Source organism: Triturus cristatus, chromosome 5_1 (genome assembly GCF_964204655.1).
Source record: "Triturus cristatus chromosome 5_1, aTriCri1.1, whole genome shotgun sequence".
Lineage (NCBI taxonomy): Eukaryota > Metazoa > Chordata > Amphibia > Caudata > Salamandridae > Triturus > Triturus cristatus.
The window spans coordinates 537502124-537521603 of record NC_140587.1 but is presented as its reverse complement, the minus strand read 5'-3'; positions in this window follow the sequence as shown (position 1 = coordinate 537521603).

The following is a 19480-nucleotide window of genomic DNA, read 5'->3' as shown; positions in this document are numbered from 1 at the left end:
CTGATTTGCAACCTTAAAGGTCGCGTCATCATCTCTTGTCTGTACCTCTACTCCCTTCGGGGTACAGTAAATTGTGCAATTTAGCTTACACAATAAGTCTCTTCCCAACAAACAAACAGGACTAGAGTCGCACACCACGAACTGATGACGATCCCTAAAGTTTCCTATCCTGACTGGAATCGGTTCCGTTAAGGGGCTCACTAGCCTCTTGTTCGCCACTCCAACCACTTGTATGCATTCCCCCGAAAGGGCTACCCCCGGAATTACTGCTGATCTTATAGTTGACCTGGTAGCCCCCGTATCTACCAAAAAGGTAGTAGGGTGTCCATCGAGTTCTGCTTCCACAAAGGGTCCTCTCTGATCTACCTCTAGAATAGCCCTAAGTATGCAATCATCATCCTGACCTAAACTTAGCTGCGCCAGCAAATCTGCATCCCTCTCCTCTCCCACTTCGAACATGGGCATCTGCAAATAAGTCCGGGCTCCCTGCTGTATGTTCTGCATCCTGGGTGGCTGGGGAACCTGCACCTGCGAGACGCCGGTCCCCCCTTGCATCATTCTCGGTACAGTCACCGTCTGTACCTGTTCCGCCCCAGGGACCTGACCCATTCCTCCCTCCATCTGCGGTTGATTATAGGGGTTCAAGGGACACTCGCGCCTCCAATGTCCCACCTGGTGACACTGGTGACAAGCAGTCGTCTTCTTCAAGATCGCTACATCTATGCCTGTCCTAGGGTCAACGGGCCTCGGCCTTCCCTGACCCTGCGCGTTCTGATTCCCTGTCTGATAATTTCCCTGTCTCCGCACCACTGGACCCCCATTCGGCGGTCCCTGAGCAGCTTGCATCTGAATGAGCAATAGGTTATCCTTCATCTTCTTGTGCTTGGACTCAATCTCATCCGTGCAGTACCTGGCATACCGCAAGATCTCATCTACGGGCTTATTCTGCCAACAGATCAAATGCTGCTGTATCATGAGACTGACCTCGGGCTTCAAACCCAGCACGAACTTAGACACAAACTGTCCCACCCATGTCCTTCGTTTCCAGCTCATCTAGGCCACTGTACTGCTTAAAAGCCTTCAAAAGTCTCTCATAAAATTCATGTACTGTCTCCTTTGGCTCCTGCACCGTCCTATCTATCTTCACCCAATCAATGTCTTGGGGTGAAACCTTCGATTTCAACCAGGTAATTACTTTATCGTACAGCCTCATCACTACGGGCGACGGACCATTTGTAATCATGTTCCTATCAGGCTCATAGTCCGGCCAATCAACAGCAATTTTACACGCGTTCCACAGATCCCCTGGAACCACAATATCGAATAAGGTGTTCAGGTCTATCCACAACACCTTCGAAATCTTAACAAAACGCTCAACTTGCTTGTACCACTCTGCAGGCTTCTCCCTGAGCCGGGGAAAATCATTCGTAAATGATGCCAAATCCCCCCTGCTCCATGGTACATGCACATATCCTCCATTCGCCACTTCCCTAAGGGGAAAGGTCTTCGCTAATAGCAACCCCTCTGCCGGAGTTCCTCCTTCCGCTCCCCTTGGGGTCTTTTTCTTTGACCATTTCTCTTCCCATTTATCAAGCGTCAACCATGGCCGCATGGCTAGGACCAGTTCTCTAGTATGTGACCTCAGTCCAACAACCCTCTTCTCCTCTAGCTCCCGCTCTGTATAATGCATCCTATGGCTTCCTTGCAACGCTCTAGTCTTGGACAGATCCACACCATATTCCTTCGCCAATCCCCTCAATTTCTCGTGTGCCATTCGTGCTTTCCGCGTCACATCCTTCGCCACGAAAAACAGGTCATCTGGATTGTAGGATACTATCCTCTCAAGAGGTAAACTTCCATATATAATTTCATCTGCCTCTGCCTTAAGCCTCACTACGTCTATCATCCCTGCCTTCAAGGCTCCTTTCAACACCTGACAACTTGCTCCACGTCCCTCATCATATTCGCATTCTGGCTCCTTCTCCCTCCTCTCTTCTGGTGGTCCTATGGGAGCAGAAGGGCTCTGAAAGGCAACTGGAGTTGTCCCCGCTTTGCCCATATTCCAGCACATTTGCTTCTTTGGCGGTACCCATGACCTTAAATCTGATCTCGACTCCATCAGAGTCCTCGGCCTCTCCGATCTCTGGTCTTCCTCGCCCCTAGACGTGTCTGATACCGCTGCTAATGGTGTACTCCATTGTACAGGGCTTGGAGGTCGGGCAGTTGCCCCTTCCAACTCACTTTCCCCGCTTTCTCTCCTCGTTCTTTCTGCCACTCGTTCTAACCTCTCTCTATCCTCTGATTCCGGACTGTATATCGACACAATCGGTCCAATGGTGACCGGTACCCTTAAGGCATCCGGTAACCTCATCTCTCTTTCAATCCTCCCACTAGCCTCAGACTGACCCTGTGAACTCGCGGTTTCAAACGAAACCAACCCTTCCACTCGGGTCTCAGGCTGGATTGTTACCCTCCTAGTTTCTCCCCTCTCACCCCACCTATCATCCGCTTCATCTGGATTATAAGGGGGTGGTCTCTCATCTAGCAATCTTTGCAATACCCCATCATCGGAATCACTATCTTCCTCTTGTGCCTTCTCCTGTGCTTTCACATGGCGTATCCCCGTCGAATCTATTATTACGGGATACAGTTTCGCTTCCTCAATTGTCTGCACTCTCCATCTTTTCTCCGCTGCGTCCCACTTGGCATCCTGAAATGCCCTAATCGACTTCCTCATCCTCTCCTGACTTCTTCCCTTTTCCTTATCATGCGCGGCTCTAATCCACGCATGTAATGCTTCGAACTGTGCTGGTCTTGGCAAGGGTCTTAAGGACCCCATCACCGTCTTCAGTTGGTACAGCACTGCTAGTCTAAATGAGCCATACCTCGGGAAAGCTAGTTCCCCTTCGCCTTGTGTCATCTTGTGCCAATTCTCAATCCAAACTATAGTATGTAACCCCACATTCTGTGCCATATAATGTGCCGGGGTATCCTCGGGAGGGGCTTCTTCTCCCCCACGAACAACCACATGCTTATCGCCTCTACACAACTCTCGCAAAGCCCTAAGGCACTTCATAATGAGCAAATTCGATCTCGCGCTCTATTTACTTCTTGTTCTCGAATCCTCCAATAACAGCGCGACTCACACCAACCGGCCTATCACAGCGCGACACTCTCTGACGTCACCTTCCTTCGTTCGCAGCAGTTCCCTTCTCCAAACTCGTTTCACGCTTACTCACGTCCCATTCACACACTGAAATAACCAATTAAGTTACTTCTCTGGCTGTCCGTCCACAGCCTCTGACTGTTCGTCCACAGTCTCTCGACCTTGTTGACCTCAATTGGCGCCCGTCTGCCCCCGTCCGGCCAGACAAATCGCCTCTGATAGGTTACTAACACTCCGATCTGCACCCCACAACCCACGACCAGCGTTAAGTTGCCATACACACACGCATTCGCTCCCCCTATCTCGGTCCAGGTGATCGATGGTACCTCACGATCTCCTTTGGGTGGTCAACAAAATCTATCTCAGGTGTCTTCTACACCACAATTCCCGGGCTGCGCGCGCTCACAGCCTGATCTCACAATCACACGACATACACAACAACTCCGCAAGACATCACACAACAAATCAACACCGCAATCTACAACATCTCATTATGTTCATACTCACTCCTGGAACTGCTGCTTTCTGCCGCGCTGCTACTCGCCGTCGATGCTCATCTGCTGCCGTCTGCTGCTCGCCATCTGATGATTCAGCATCACTTATCGTCTCTTGGGCCTCAAGGGTCACTTATCCTTATCTAATCTTCCCTCGCTATCCGAAAGAAACCATCCTCTGCTACCAACTGCTCCGGCCCATTTTAGTATCTCGCAATCATCTACTGGAACCCACTCTGGTCAGATGGACCTTTTTACTTGCCCAATAGCGTGGAGGGAAAACACGATTATCAAAATTACTTTCCACAAATTGCCATAATCACGGACTCGAGACTTAATCTCTTGGCTCTCTGGTTTTTATTATCAGCATGAAGATTTGCAGATACAACGTCCTCAATACGAGGCACAACAAGTACATAGGCACTAACACAAAAGCTACTCTACGGAGAATCCGCATACGGCTAAAAATAACTAAAAGTACAATCTCTAAAAGCATGAGGTAGAACACCACCAAGCAAATGTCGATACTAGGGACACTGAACCATACCATCTCTGTCCCTACTCTGCACTAGATGACATCCCTACTTAGCAATCCCTTAAGACCCTCATCGAATAAAAGGTGTCAGAGTGAAACTTCATAAGAAGACTTCACTTAGAGAGCTTGGTCTAAGTTGCCCCCTCTATCCCTTCGCCTAGCCTTCCTCTGCTCAGGGCTGCTCTGATCTGCCTCCACCCTCGGGGCGCTGTCCCTAATACAGAACCCCAAATCCCAGAACACGCCCTTTGCGCCTCCTCTTCTGCGGGGTCGTCTTTCAGTAAATTTCCACAGAGCGCTGTCCAGTTCCATCGTCCATCGCTTGGCCTTGAGTCCCAGACACCATCCGCACTAGGAGTTACGATTGGCACATTCCAATACACTCCCATGTCTGGCTTTTACTACATAAGTCAATTTGTGAACAAAGAGCTTCTCTACTAACGAGCAACTGTCCTTGCACCTGGGGTGAGATCATGCAAAGCAGACATTCTTCACATCTTTTAAGTTACAATTTACTACAGCCTAAAACCCCTACTGGAATAAATCCTTTTTGGCCTATTGGCCTTGGCTAACATAAGAAAATACCAGGCCTTTCGCCTCAACGATATATGCGAATTCTGGCCACTACTTCGGTTACACAAGCAGGTTTAAATCACAGTATTGACATTTACGTCTTTCTTTCATGTGTGGTCAAACTAAACAGTCTACAGACACGAATTCTAATCTACACGTTTTAACATCACATTGTTCGAAAAAAAAAGGACTAAGCTCTATGCATTGCTTCAATATATACATAAGATGCTTGTACATAGCTAACACTTCTATGGAAATCGATATAGGTTATACAGTTCTTAATACATTGCACACAAAATACCTGAGTACACGTTTGATTATATGCGGGTGCCAACTAACAGTGAATATAACGCACCCCTACAATTTTCAAACTTTTAAGCGCTACATCAGTTGCACTCTATATGTTAATAAATACAGTTTTGATTTGCTTATTTGTGAGCATCAACAAATGGCCCTCAGGACCATTAGCCACGCAATGAAAGAGTTTTGGGCCCTGGCTCTCAAAATGAGAGCAGGGTCATTATATGTGTTGCATGACACTGAGACCACAAGCCCCAAGGAGATACTCACTTCAACGGGGTAATTCATAAACAAGAACAAAGTGCAAAACGCTCCTTTTCGAACCAGTAGGTAACCCTTTTGTGACACAGCTATTATGACATTACTGTATGCTCACTGAAGCTCCCTAGTGGCGGTGCTTAAGATGTGCACCCTTTTAAAATCCTTATTTTGAGTAGTAGCTCAAGATGGTTTCGAAAGATCAGAAGTAGCTCTCGTAATTGGAAAGGTCGGAGACCCCTGATCCACCGACTTCACCTCGGTTCTCTACTTGCGACTCAGGACCTTTTTCATTATTTTATGTTTTCCAAAGTGCTTTACAGTGCCACCCTTAAATATACAGTTGAATTTCTCTAGACTCTGAATCCTGCAAATTGACAGCCCCATGGATTTTATCCTGGTAATGGCTCTCTCTGAGGTTCGGGCAAAAGACCAATCGGTGTTGCTTCTGGTAGCACATTGTGCATTTTTCCTTCGGACAGCTGGCCTTATCCACCGATTAGTTAAGTGTGGTCAGATCTCCAGTCTCCTGTCGTGGCCTTTGGGATTCATTATCCAATTATTGGATGTAAGCCTTCTTAGCAAACATTGTTTTCAACTTGTTTTTGAAACTTTGAACGTTGAGGAAATGTTGTTCTTCGGATGATTCCTACAAATCGACCCCTATCGCAGATTTCCTCAAGTACACCTATGTTTCTTTGTGCTACCAATTAGAAGTTTAAAAACGACTTCAAGTGTATAAGTAACCCCGCGGACAAAGCTTCTGCCAGCGTTTTGTGACCTAGATCCATTGTTTTCTTTTTTGCTTTCATTGAGGCAGTGCATTCATACAAGTGTTTTGATTAAAGGATAGGCATTTGACTATAAATTTGTAAAAAGCTAATCTATGACATATAGTACTTCAGGTAAGACCTAAAACGGTTTTTGAGTATATGCAATCTAAAATATATACATACATTTCTAGAATGATTTGACTGCAGCGCTATATATTAACAAAATACATTATTGTCGTATTGATGAAAAGTGTGTGCATTTATTAACACTTCCTCTGTATAAACAACTTGGAAAACAACTGGATCACATGAAAAACTTGGAACTGAACATCCTCAGTGATCCTGATGACACATGACAAGTGCACGAGAAGGTCGCTTTGTCAAAGTTATGATGATGAATGTTGCAATATTGATTTCCTTCCACATTCTGCAATATGCTGCAGTGTGCCGGACACATGAGAAATGGTCTGATGAACTTTGTGTCGAAAAATACATTTTTTTACGCTACAGAACATACATGCATGCCCTTCCACTATGCGCTCTAATATCAGTGCTTAAAATATTTTTTTGCAGCTGGTAGAAAATAAAACGTTTGCATTTCTTCTCAATTCCAACTCATGGACTTTATAAATTCAACCTATAAACGTTGCTATCTCGGAACAGCTGCTGAAATACTGTCCTTGACAATGATAAGAATTGAATTAATAATGATTTTTTTTTACTAGGTTCACTTAAGGGTCTGATTGTATGAAAATACCTTTTACTCCTGATTTAGATGTGAATTACTCTGAGTGTAAAGCCTTCATCCACAGAGCATCTTCTGTCGGTTGTTGTGTCTTTCCCCAGCCTTAGGTTCAGTTACTCATGAATCTCTACGAGTTAGACATCCTTACTCCTAAGAAAACTTTTGTGACTGAGAAGCCACCTGAAGCCCAAACAAGCCTTTGTCTGCTTGAGAATGTGTATGTGTGTGCTTATCTGGATGTGTATGCCCCTGTGCGTGCTTCTTTGTGTGCATTAATGTAGCCATGGCATAAGGTAGCCCTCCCTGGTACTCTGTCATCCTAAGCATTATAATACGATACACAATGTTGGCACTAGCATATAGTGGCTGTCCTTGGAATATTGCGAGCATTCTGGGTGATTATGCTAGCCCCTGGTGGCATATTGTGGGCATCCTAGGCGTCTTAGGTGCCCATCCGCAGCATAATGATGGAAATGCCATATGTTCAACATCCTTTGCATACTGTGGGCATTTCAAGCACAAAGTTGACCCTCCCCATAATTCTGGGACACCATGCACTTCGAGGTCATTCTTCACTTCTTATGAAAAAATATAAATGGATGAAAGATAAAGAAACAGTAGGCATGATCTAATTTCCTATGTTATGGAAAGTGCCCCTTGCTTCTTGGTTAAAGACTTCTCTCTGAATTAAGGACTGTGAAAAGGAGAAGCTGGGATTACGTTAATGATGGTTATGCACAATTTTCAAATGCACCCCAGCCAATTTTAAAAAGCCATATCTGCACAAATCTCTCTCGAAATATTTGTCGCATCAGAGTTCCAATATGGCCTCATTGCGAAACAGCAATACGTAATTTGATCGAATCCATGAGATGATGTGGAATTTACCTGTGGTACATAGGATTGGGTAGCTGGTTACCACTTCTAATTTATCGTCCAACTATAATTCAGGTGCTATTGCTTTTACCGAGGTGCTATGATCCTATGGCGGGTGCAGATACCACACCCGCTAGTTTCTGTTTGCATGCAGTCTAATAATCAACTCAACAAGTGCGTTATTTGTTCCTCGGCCCTAATTACAGAAGATGGAATGTGTATAACAAATTACTTGTCCCTGTTTTTTTCGTACTTATTTGCCCTCCGTGTTTTTCCTGCTGCAAATTGACAGGGCAAACACCTGTGTCGGGCACCATCTGTCCCTAATGTATATGATATTGCAAGCACACAACTGAGTTTGTGCTTGAAGCGGGATTAGCACATTTAGCCGAGGTTTGAATTTAGTAAAGCCCGACAGAAAGAGCTGGTGCCTGTTGTGCCTTTGGTAATCCGTAGTGCATTGAGCGAGGATCAACCCTCAGTGCGACATTTGTAGAACCCTAGCGTGTCCTTTAAATTAGTGCAGCTACAGCTGTGCTGTTCCAGAATCTCATTTGAAACACCGACTTGCTTCAGCGTGCAAGCTAACTCTTTGAGAAACAAGCTTCAAGGCACTCAGTCAAAGCCAGCACTTCACTCCAATCAAAGCAATCATATGTTCAGCGCCATGCACTCCATGGTGTACACTTAACGAAGCTGTATGTTATTAGGAAACATCAAAATGACTAAACAAAATGCTGCTTTGGTTAAGTATACACCACAGAGTTCTTGGCTCTGAATATATAATTACCAAGCTTTTTGGCACAAGGCTCAGTAAAAAGATATTTACTGCTCATTGTGGTAGATTGAGCTCTCAGCGGGGGGCTTTTAAGATCTCAAAACTGAAGGACCTGTAGAAACTGGGAAGGATTTCTTTAATGTGTGTGCCATACAATCAAACGAGCTGACATATTAAGAGTGTAGATTCTTTCCTTCCACCCAACAAGAAAGTATACCACTTATTGGAAGTCTTGGCTGGAATATAAAATAGAAATATTAACTCCCTTGATATATTTAGTAGTGCACCCACCACCGAATGTTTTTTCCCCTTACATTTGGGACTCGGTGTGTTACTTAAAATTCCCAGCTCCGTACGAGATGTGAGAAGAAATATAAAAGTATGTGGCCACAGTATATGTATGATATTCACCATATTTCTATTGTGCAAACTCATAATTCTGATGCGCATTTTGATTTCTTAGGGCCTGATGATGATGATGTGTGGTTAGAAGCCACTGAGGTCGGTGATGCAAGTTCTTTTTGGCGTGGTGTTTGAAATGCTGCTTACCTGTGCATGGACTCCCGAACATTCTCCTTTTCTTGGGCCCATTCACAAAGATTTGTAATGCGTAATGAGGTTTAAACCTGACTTGCTCTTAAATTTCCATGAGTCACAACTACTCATGGAAAAAAGGGATTTGTGTTCCTCACCTATATTATGATTTAATTTTTGTGGGTTCATTTTTAATTTTGTTGTTTTATTTCTATGTTTTTGAATATTATCTCAATCAAAAAATGATTTTCAATTTTGTATTTTTAAAAAATGTAGCTTTTTTCGAAACAAAGAAATATATTGAGAATTTTGGACGACATATCTAGCATCATACACTGACAGAGCCACCACCTTATGCCAACACACTATCCATCATGCATCCAAACAGTCATTATTCACCAACACTCTACAGTGTCACCCCAACAGCGTAGTCACACCACCATGAATCCTTGCACAAACCTATATTCAGTGATTCTTTCAAATGCACCTTGTAAGAAATTGGGTTATTGGTTGATTGGAGTGTGATCCCTGGTCAAGCAGCAACCACAATTCTTGTCAGGGTGAGGCACAAGATAACCCTAAATTAACCTGTGCTGAACCCTCTGGTAGCTTGGCACAGAGCAGTCAGCCTTAATTTAGAGGTAATGTTTTAAGTATTTGTGCAACACTTCAAACTGTAATAAAGTACAAATCACCACCCAAAAACGATCCCACACTAAGTTAGAAAAATAGAGCTTACTTTAACAAACTACAATCCAATTAATTGAACTGGAGATATTCATTTATAAATATTTGAGTAAAAATAGCGCAAAAAGCACAAAGTGTCAACTGTGGATATTTGGTTACTCCGGGACAAAGTCACAAGTTCAGGCCAGGAGTGTGGGCTGGGTACAGGGACCCAGTTTGACCCGTTGAACAGAGTACTTTAATCCTGGTTTGCAGAGCATTGTGAGGATCTGCATCAAAGATGAATTGCACAGCTGAAGCGATGCGTCGGCTCCAGGATGCGGTGAGAATGCGATGCAAGGGCATGCATCGTTTTCAATGATCCTGACGATGTGGCTTGCAATGTGAAATCCAGCATCAATGATTCAGCAGGCAGTCAGTAAGATTCATCAGTTCTGAAGAGCTGCGATGTGGTGTCCGTCGTCATCATCATGACTACTGTCAATGAGGGATGCGAGGGCCTGCGTCAACAATGCATCGTGCAGTGGTGGTTCCGATGGGCTGCGGCGGTGATGTGGGTCTTTGGGATCTGTCCAGTCCATGCAGCAGCGGAGATGAGTCAGTTCTGCTCGGGGTTACGCCAAGCAGCAGAGGAGATGTGTCTGTTCCTCTGGATCCACAGAGGCTGGCAAAGCACTTTCAGCCCACTTCTAATGGTCCAGGACTAGGGTGGCACCACTTGGCAGAGTAGACACAGTTGTCAGACTTCAGCTGCAGGTTCAAGGTTGTTGGAAGCCTGTTGTGCCACTGAGGCTTCAGATCAGGAGTCACTCTGGGTTCTGGGTTCAATAGAGGTAGGTCCAATCCTTCTCACCCAGACAAGAGGGCAGCATGCAGCAGATCAGCATAGTAGGACAGCAATTCCTTCAGCGCAGCAGTCCAGTACAGTGGCAGTGTCAGGGGATTCTGTGGCACACGCTTACCTGTTGCTGTGCACCACAACATTGCAGAGACGATATGGACCCACCTCCAAGTACCCTACATGTTGTCTGGATGTACTGGAAATCACAGAATAACCGATAAAGCGCAGTGAGGAGGGCATTCAAGGATGTAGCCCATCTGATCAGAATTCCTGTAGTCGAACTTAAGGAAAAGGGAGTGGGAATTACTACTACTCACCCTATGTGATGTTGGTTTACCTCCCACCCACCATGCCATGTATCAGATTGCCTAGGAGTCTCATAAAATGCCTGCGATCAACTGGAATACCGCCTTAAGGATATGTGTGTAGTTGGTTTTCTATCTGGGCAAAGTGACACAGACGGCATGTACAAACATCACTGGAGTGAGGGAAACAATCTTGGATGGCAGGAGCTACTTCTCTCCTGCATACAGACACAAATGAGGAAACCATGTGCGCCCTGCGCCTTCACAGTCTGTGTTTCTGTACTGTAGGTACTCAGGATATTGTTCAAATAATGCCAGGGATCACAACCATGCCCACTGGTAGTCACTAGGGTTGTGGTGAGCCTTCAGAAATCACCAGTTCACTTCACTGATGAAGAATGCCTGAAGCGTTCAACCGAGCTTTCATATGTCACAGTTCACTTTACTATCAAAGAATACCCAAAGCGCTTCACAGAAACAAGTCATGAACAAGAATGTCAAGAGCGCTCCACTAGAACAAATTCACGAACATTCACTCACTTCTTGAAGAAATGTATTGCCTCAGCGAGCTTCACTGAGTGAAGTCACGATATTATACCAGCGTGCTTACAGATCTGCGCATTACCTTGCCGATGCTGTTGCCACACATAACAGCTGTCCACCAAAAAGCCGACCTCTGCAGTGATAATGAGAGTTGCCGCTTTCGGATTGCCGTCGGGAGCTAAGTCACGGGATAGTCCAAAATAGCTGGAAGGCAGGACTCACAGAGGCCAGAGTCAGAGCTGTCCCTTTCCTGAAATTCAAGATGTGAAGCGTGGATTAGCAGCTTGGTATGGTTAATATAGACCATGCTGAAACTCGTTCATCAACGCCGACGGCACTCAGAGGTTTTGACACTGAGGGCCAACAATTAGAACACAGCCAAAACCCAACAGAAAGAGGAAGGGAGTCATTGTGTGGAACAATGCAACAGGGCCAAAAAAAAGACCCTGTGTGAGTGCACCAGGAGGCAGAACACACCAAGGGCAAGGCTGTGCCATAACCACACGCTGTATGGCTCAGTTAATCGGTAATAGTGACAAGCACAATAACACTAGAGTACAAGACTACATGAGAGCACGTAGTAGCCATGCTGCAAGTATACCATGGGAAAACAATATGAAAAGATGAGGCCAGGCAATCACTGAAAGCATATTAGAGCATAAGATCATGACAGGCATTCCTTGTAGCAGCACGGCAGTTCCTCTTCCTCGTAGAGTATCCACTGTCCAGAATTGTACTGAAGAGTCATTGTCTGAGGTCCAGTATTTATACCCAGTTGTGCCGCTGAAGTGGAGAGAAGCTTCTAGAGGCATGCCTTTGCAGTGCACAGGTGCCCTGCCTTCCTGGCTTTGGCACTAGACTAGCTACAGGGGGTAGGTAGCCCTTTGTGGGGAGACAGGACATAGTCTATTCAAGTGTATGCTCGACTAGGTCCAGATCCTCCTTCCTATCATGCCAGTTATGGCCCATCCAGTCATAGCCAAGCTCCCCATTGTATGTGGCTATCTAGGAGGAATACACAAAGTCCAACTGTCACACACACCCACTCATGTGACCAAGATGTAGGCGGTGGGCGCCCAATAGCTAAGGCAAGAAAATGTCAACTTTTTAAAAGTGGTATTTTCAGAGTTGCAATTTCAAATTCGACTTCACCGTAATGTTGGGATTTTAAATTGCTATTCTAAAGACACCAAACATAAACTGATTACCTATTCTCATTTGGAAATGACACTTGTAAAATAAATGTAATAAGGTAACTCCAATGTTATCCTATGGGAGCGGTAGGCCTTGCAGTAGAGAAAAACGAATGTAAGAGTTTTTCACTACCAGAACATGTCCTGGTAGTACATATCCTATTTTTAAAATACAATTCACCCTGCCTTTGGGCTGTCCAGGGCCTACCATAGGGGGCACTTATATGTATTAGAAAGGAAGGTTTGGGCCTGGTGAAAGATTAATTTTGACAGGTCGAAATGGCGGTTTGAAATTGCACATACACAGGCTGCAATGGCAGGCCTCAGACATGTTTAAAGTGCTACTTAAGTGGGTGGCACATTCAGTGCTACTGGCCTCCTAGTGGTATTTAATTTACAGGCCTTGGGAACAGGTGGTGCCCCTTTACTAGGGACGTGTAAGGTAATTAAACTTGCCATTTGGTTATAAGCCAATTCAACATATTTTAAGGAGAGAGCAAAAGCACCTTAGCACTGGTTAGCAGTTGTAAAGTGTACATAGTACCAAGGCCAGCAAAAAAACAAAGTCAGCAAAAATAGGAAGTCTGAAGGCGAAACGTGAGGGTGAAACCATGCCAAAGAGGCCTGGCCTAGCACATCTTTATTTCTCAAGTAGTAACGGGTGAGAGGTAAGGTTGTGACACAACATGAAGATAGCACCTTAACGTATTGGTTAACAATAACTCCCTTCCAACATTAGTATTTTAATGTTTAAAATACTTTATTTAAAATCCCAGAGTACAACAAATTAGATAAACAATGAGAAGAAGAAACAAATGCAGTAAATTCCATGCTTAACTCACTTAAGTCTTTAACATTTTTAAGGGAAAAGGGGGAAGGTAAAATCAAATAACATTAGCTATATACCAATAACAAAAATAAATGTCCTCACCAACTATCTAAATATATAAAAGGTAGTAACAGTTAGCCTGTACTCAAGGAGGTTGAACATTTTCAGATGTTAATCAACTAGTAAATGAGACACAGTGATCAACCTGATCCAAAAACATAGTCAAAGGTAACCATAATAATTGGACATTGTGAAAGGGTAACTCTTGAGCAGTGTACATAGTATCTAACTTATGAAGGGAGCAAATGCAATCCCACCAAATTGTATATGATAGTTTAGATGAGGTTTTCCAATTAAATGCAATTTGTTGAAAAACTATTGCTAATAATATATCTAGTAATTTAGTCTTAGGAAAAGCAGACATAAAATGGGAAATTAAAGTGCCTAAAATATTTTGGGTTTTGAAAGGATGTTGCAAGCTAAAAATCTTTTTTATTGGAGACCAAACCCTATGCCAAAAAAGAAGAGTATTAGGGCATCTGAACAACATATGCATATGGTCACCTTTGGGAAATTCACAATGCCACCATTTTGGGGGGGGGCTATTTGGTCAAAATATAGCACACTGTATAGGGTGAAATATAATCTATGATAAAGAAAAAACATGGATTGAGTAATAATGGTGGATCTCAAAATGATATAAAGGCGTGACAAAATTTTATTTCACAAAGGTAAGTCCCAGTTGATGCCAACATCTTTTTCCCATAAAAGTTCAATTTTCGACTTGGTTCGAGAGGAATCAGCAAAGGAAATAGATTTAGAGATAGAAGAAGCTTTAGGAACAGTTTTATTAAAAGTAGTTAAGTCAGAAGAAAGGGGGGCAGAAAGAGTATGATGTATAGAAAAATAAGTATCGAGGACCACATTCATAAGCAGCAGAAAATGAGCATGAAAATATTGAGAACAGCGGAGAACATGTTTAAATTGGGGGAATGAAATAGGAACATCTCCTTTGAATAGTTGACCACCCGAAATAATACTTTCATCTTTCCATTAACACCAAAATATGGGTGTATTTTTTATCTAATTAAGCGTGTTATACCATAATGGCATACTAAGGAAGAAAGAAGGAGTTAGAGTAGTGTGAGAGAATGTAGATTTAATCAAAGAAATGGCATGGTGTAAAACGGGAGAATTAATAAGAGGGGATTTAGAAGAGAAAGAAGACACTTCTTTAGGAGAGAAGGGATGTGAAAGAGTTGTTTCCACTGCTAACCATAAAGGAGAAAAGGGAGAAAGCAATTTGGGAGTCCAAAGGGACGCTTGACGTAAACCAAATGTTGTATGATAATGATAAAACTCTGAACATTCACTCCTCCCTATAGTTTATATCTTTGTAAGAAGGAAGGAGACACTCTCCATTTCTTATTTGTTCATAGAAATTTAACAAGCAAGGAGTTTACTCTTTTAAAGAATGTCTTAGGAATATGTACTGGTAGCATAGATATTGGATAAAGTACAAGAGGAGATAACATCATCTTAATCAAATCTAGGTGACACCACCAAGAGAGAAATAAAGGGTTCCAAGAGGAGATCTTAGCTTCAATTTTAGCAAGAAGATCCTTAAAAAATTAATGTTATGTAATCTAAAACCGAAGCTGGAAACCAAATACTCAGGTATTTAATTTTAGAGGATGTAGCCCATTGGAATCCAGTGATTATAAAGGGCTGTTTTGAGGTATATTTGTTGAGTGGTAGAATTTCTGTTTTATCCTAATCAATCTTGTAACAAGAATTGTCAGAGTAAAGTGCTATTTCGTTAAGTAAGGCCAGCAAACAAGTTTCTGGAGAAAAGATAAAGAGGAGAATGTCATCAGCATAAGCTGCCAATTTTAGTTGTTGATCGCCATAACAAAAGCCAGATGTAGAAGAGTTAAGACGAGATAGAAAAGGCTCAAGTGTCAGAACAAAAGGAATAGAGTACATCCCTGCCTAAATCCACGCTGAAAAGAAAAATAAATAGAAACTTTACCATTAACGAAAACAGATGCGCAGGGAGATTATTATAGAATGGAATTAAGAGCTGTAAATTTTGGGCGAAATCCATGCCAGGTTAGTGATTTTAACATAAAGTCCCAATTTACCCTATCACATGCTTTCATTGCATCTATTGTGATTGCTGCAATGGATGATTTGAGAAGGGGAGATCTGCTGAGTATATAAATACGTTATCTGGTGTTGCCAGAAGCTAGCTGACATTTGATGAAGCCTGACTGTTCCTTTCCAATGAGATGTGGAAGAAAAGGATGTATGACATTACAACGCACACTTTTACAACGCATGCACTTACAACGCATTTTTTACAACGCATAATCCATTACAACGCACTACACTTACAACGCATGACACTACAACGCATTTTTAAAAAATACCTTTACAACGCATACCATTACAACGCATAATATTACATTGCATTTAAGGTAAGTATTAGATAGTATAGGGGTAAAAATTACTTTTCTAACTCCAGGGGGTGCAACAGTAGGGTAAATGTTGGATAGTATAGGGGTAAAAGTTACTATTCTAACTCCAGGGGGTGCAACAGTAGGATAAGTGTTGGATAGTATAGGGTTAAAAATTACTAATCTAACTCCAGGGGGTGCAACAGTAGGGTAAGTGTTGGATAGTATAGGGGTAAAAATTGCTATTCTAACTCCAGGGGGTGCAACAGTAGGGTAAGTGTTGGATAGTATAGGGGTAAAAATTACTATTCTAACTCCAGGGGGTGCAACAGTAGGGTAAGTGTTGGATAGTATAGGGGTAAAAATTGCTATTCTAACTCCAGGGGGTGCAACAGTAGGGTAAGTGTTGGATAGTATAGGGGTAAAAATTACTATTCTAACTCCAGGGGGTGCAACAGTAGGGTAAGTGTTGGATAGTATAGGGGTAAAAATTACTATTCTAACTCCAGGGGGTGCAACAGTAGGGTAAGTGTTGGAAAGTGTAGTGTAATATTATGCGTTGTAATGGTAGGCGTTGTAATGGAATACGTTGTAAAGGTAGTTTTTAAAAATGCGTTGTAGTGTCATGCGTTGTAAGTGTAGTGCGTTGTAATGGATTATGCGTAGTAAAAAATGCGTTGTAAGTGTAGTGCGTTGTAACAGTTGCGTTGTAAAGGTTGTTCCCCGGAAGAAAAGATTCCAAGATAAGTGTCAATGGTTTCGCATACATTTTATAATCTATGTTTACCTGTGAAAAGGGCATATAATTTTTACAATAAGCAGGGTCTTTGCTATCTTTTTTAAAAAGGCATATGGTAGATGGCTTCCCGAAAGGTGCCAGAGGATGAAATAGTGGTAATACAGTGCTGATAGAAGTGGAATAGATAAGGAAGGAGGATATCAGAGAAATGAATATGAAATTCTATAGTAAAACCATCTGGCCCTTGTGTTTTACGTAGTTTTAATGATTTGAGAGCCATAGAAATGTATTAATGTCCAAATTACCTTTTAACGAATCAAAGTCCAAATCTAGAGGTAGAGGATGAGGGATAGATCAGATTTTAGTGTATGATGGTTTGTGTGCTGATTTATGAAATGGGATGTTTATGTATCTGGGGGGTGCTTGCATATATTGTGGGTTATGTAAATGTATGATGTGGCTCTATAACTGTATTACTTTGGGTGTCTCAAATTATTTTGATGAGTATGTGGACTTAAGATGTTGGTGGCTATATTATTGTATTATGGGGGTTGTGTGGGCATATGATTACTTATTTAGTAGCATATTATGCTGGGTGTGTTGGCCTATGATGTTGGCGCTGTGTACGTATGGTGGTTGTGTTGGCATATGAAGGTGCAGTGTGGATGTGTGGTGTTGGCTGTGTTGATGTATGATGGTCCTTTGACCTTGGCTGTGCAGACATATACCAGTGGGTGTGTTGGTGTATGATATTATATGTGTGCAAGTTTGATGGTTGTCTTGATATATGATGTTGGTTGTATTGATTTATGATGATGAATATGATTTCATATGATGGTGAGTGTTCTGGTGTATGATAGGATGCCTGGAACTATGATGTGTCTATAGGCATATGATGGTGTGTGTGTGTTTTCATGTGTGGACATTTGAAGGTGGGTGCATTAAACTATGAGGGTAGATATGTTGGTATTTTGGTGTATGATTTTGTTTGTGTGGATGTGTAGTGGTGAGTCTCTTGACTAGGCTTTGCCGAATTTGAAATTAAGCAGTTTCAGGAATTTAGCGTTACACTTCTTATGCAAAATGTAATAAATTATACGTTTACACCACCGCATGCGATTATGTGCCATCTGCGATAAATATTTACTGATAACATGACAGAACAGTAGGATGCAAGCAGCTTTTGTTCCAAATGTTATTTGTAAATGCGTCCTCATGCAAAACATTGAGGCATGGACACATTTTGCTCTACAATAGAGCATGAAAAGATGGATTTGCTTTTTGGGCAGTTGAGCAAAATTGCATGTAATTTTGCTGACATTTTCTTTATTACGGAAAAGCTAATCAAATGAAATTTATGCACGCCTACTCTTGACTAAGGATGTTGGTTGTGTGAGTGTATGATGGTGAATATGTTGATGTTTGATGTTGGTTGTGTAGCCATATGATTTTAGGTGTGGTGAGGTCTAATGGTTGGTGTGTTACATAATTAAGGTGGGTGACTTGATATAAAATTGTACCTTTGTTGGTGTATAATCGTGGATGTGTTTATCATATAACATATGGTGGTAGAGATACTGGCACCTGCAGGTGCTTGGGTGGAGGTATACTTATGATTGTGTCGATCTATATTGCGGCTTGTGTTACCATCTGATGATGGATGATATTGGTTGCGTGTATGTATGACAGTGGTTTTGCTGGCATATGATGATATATGTGCTAACATAAGACAAATGGCGTCAAATACTGTATGAGTTGAGATAGATGATTGGTGTGTTGGCATACCATTCTGGTTATGCTAATGTATAGTGCTGATATATAATCTTGGTTGTGTGGAGGTATGGTGGTGAGTGTATTGTGCATGATGATGGTTGTGTCTACATATGAGGAGGCTATTGGCTATGTAGACATTTGTATGATATTAGTTGTGTGGAAAGCTGATTTCCCTAGCCTATTTCAGCCCATCAGATGCCCCACCTTGTGCTTGGTGCCCCATGTACCCCTGCTTGCACCCTCTTTCACCCTTGTCAACTGCAGCCATTCTTTGTGATGCATTGCCTCATCCCTATGACCCCTGTGTACCCTCAACCTCCACTGCATTACTTTTTTGTACCACATCAACTCGCTGCTCTTCTGCATGCTACCACACTATAGGTTCTGTGTGCTGACCTGAGGTGCTCTAATTACCTTCCTGTGTACCTTTGGAAACGTCTACAGCTCCCAGTGTACCTCCTGCAGGACATCAGTGTATTGCTCTACCTCTGCCATGCAACTTCTATATTTCCAGCTGCCTTCTGCAAACCATCTGTTACCATAAGCTCCCATCTATATGTAACCACACCCTACACCCTTACTCTGTCCCACCTACCCCTTGTGTCCCTTTTGCCTCTAACTTGTAACATTGGTAAAGTCAATCAGTCTAGCATATAAGCAAACACAAATAAGCTAGACTTCTTGGCATAGCCTACACTGTTCAATAAAACTCTCTTGTGTTGTGCAGTACCATTGGAAGACATTTTTATTTTTAATTGATTCATACACCAAGCTCAGTTTTATAAAACCACTCAATCTTTATTTTTGAAAACTTTAGGACTGATTCACAAAGGTAAACTTACACTTTTGTGTAAGTTTACTACTTTCCAGTATTCACAAACTATGTGTTGAGCTTTATGACTCTGCATGCTCTATACTTATTGTGTGCAGAGTTCTCCCCCCAAATGCGGAGTCTCTTGGTGTAGAGAACTCTGCACAGATAAGTATACTGAGGGCAGAGTTGTAAAACTCAGCACTTAGTTAGTGAATATTGAAAAGCAGTAAATTTGCACAAAGATGTAAGTGAATCAGGACCCTGG